We start from the raw sequence: 2,137 nt of genomic DNA on the forward strand, positions 1-2,137 counted from the left end.
TTGTACAACAAGAAACTGGATGACTGGATGCACAAGGCTGAAAGCCACTCAAATGAATTCATATTCGGAAATCAAATACCAACACCACTACAAAATTACACTATTGTCTTTTTTTTCCTCTTATTTTAAAAAGTTTGGACTAAAGAACTGCAAAAATAATTTGTCATCTCCCTAGGAGATGACCAGCAACTAAGGTAAGGTCACTGTCAGAATAGTGTATCATCTTTCATGTCAAACAACTTTATATTGGCTGCCTGGAGATACACATATTCTACCATTTCATAAGGGTTGAACTCAACCCACTTTATATGGTACCAAATTGGTACCAAAAGCAAAAGCAGCACAGAGTTTAGTATTGCATTTTGGCTGCTTCCTGCCAAGGTATTAAAATCAACCATCACTGTCCATCTGCATCTACTGTTCTTCACTTCAATTTTGATGATGAGTTTTGCAAACAAGTCACATTTCAAACCAGAGTCATGATTTTCCTCCTAGAGCGTTAGGAGAAACAAGAACGCCGTAAAACTCAGTAAGTACTTTAGTATATTCCTCTTTAAAAAGACTCATTTGATCATTTCTACATTTGGAAAAAAATGGTAATGTTGTTCGACTTTGAAAAGGAGTTGATGATGGGAAATCCAATTTCTTTTTTTCCCCCCTTCTGTCAAATGTGGCTGACACTTCAAAGCTGCCAGCTGTGGAGAGAAATGAAGTAACTCCTACCATATATTGCATCAGTAGGCAGAATTTAGCTGTCACAATTCAGAACACCTTCTTACTGGCAAGCTGGGCTAGAGCTTTAGATCGTTTGATACAGTGTGAGACTTCTGAGGGGCAAGAGAGAAATGTCCATGAAGCCAATTTCCATGGAATTCTGTGAAACAATAATTTTGTTTTGTCCCTATATAACATTAGGTCTTTTCATTGCAGAGGGGAATGCTTGAGCTGTAAACTCCCTCATAGGATTCAGTTATGTGTAAGCATGGCATCTCTGCATGAAATCCCTCTATAAAATGGATACTGCATGCAATAAATGAAAACCTTCTCTTGCACAATGGAAATGTCATCAATACAAGAGGCAAGCCTGAGCCTTCTAGCAAATAACCTTAATAAAGACTGAAGAAAAAAGTCTTCAGAAGGCTTGAGATTACAACATCAAGAACCCTCAGGAAGGATGGCATACGAAGTAACGATAATCAGCTGATCAGGAGTCCAGTATTTGTTCAGTTGAAGAGAAGAAAGGTTGGACGTTGAATGGAAACTACAGTCATATAGAACTGGGGCTTTTTAATCTATTAATAAAAGAGCAGTGGAAAAGAATGAATTGCAAATTTCTTCTATAAGAATATCTTTACTGCACTGAACCAAGTGACACACCTGATAACCTAAAGTCTTCAGCAGCTTTATTAAACTGACTCATAATTGTCAAATGGGAGAAATTCACCTATGAAGGGAAATAATTTCTGCATAATGAAAGAAAAAAATAAAAATACAACAAAACCAAATATAAACTCCTTCAGAATAAAAGTATTTTCAAAATCACTACACACTTTTATCAAAATACTCTTTTCAAGAAGAAGAAGCAGGGAATAGAAATTAGCCCTTTATGTTCTAGGATCACAGTCACTTGCCAGTGAGCTTTTTCTTTCCCTTCTGTATTTCCCATACTTCAAAAAATATCAAAGGCAGAACACAAAGAAAATTATTTTAAATTAAAATAATCTCACTTTGGTTCTGCCTCTTTCTCAGCACAACATTTTATTTAACAACTTTCAGCCAGTGTCCATATTGTTCTCAGAAACATGCTTTTATTTCTTCTGTGGTTCAGTGTCATGTTCTAAACCCCAACACACAGGTGAACATCAGCAGAAACCCTTTGTTTGTTTTGGGGGATGGATGTCCTTTCTGAAGGAAGTTTTCTCCTCATCTAAGATTATGTGGAAATATTAAAGCCTCATGGAGTTGACTTCTAAAGCAGTCAAGCTCATACCAAGACAAAATTGCCTGATTCTCACAAAAGCCTCATTTGCAGAAAGCTTCCCTGTTTCACCAACACTGCTCATGGAAGATTAATTTACTTCATTATTCCTAAGAACTCCCTCCCCAAACTCAGATACAATGAAAAATTATACATGGA

Source organism: Prinia subflava, chromosome 4 (genome assembly GCF_021018805.1).
Source record: "Prinia subflava isolate CZ2003 ecotype Zambia chromosome 4, Cam_Psub_1.2, whole genome shotgun sequence".
Classification (NCBI taxonomy): Eukaryota; Metazoa; Chordata; class Aves; order Passeriformes; family Cisticolidae; genus Prinia; species Prinia subflava.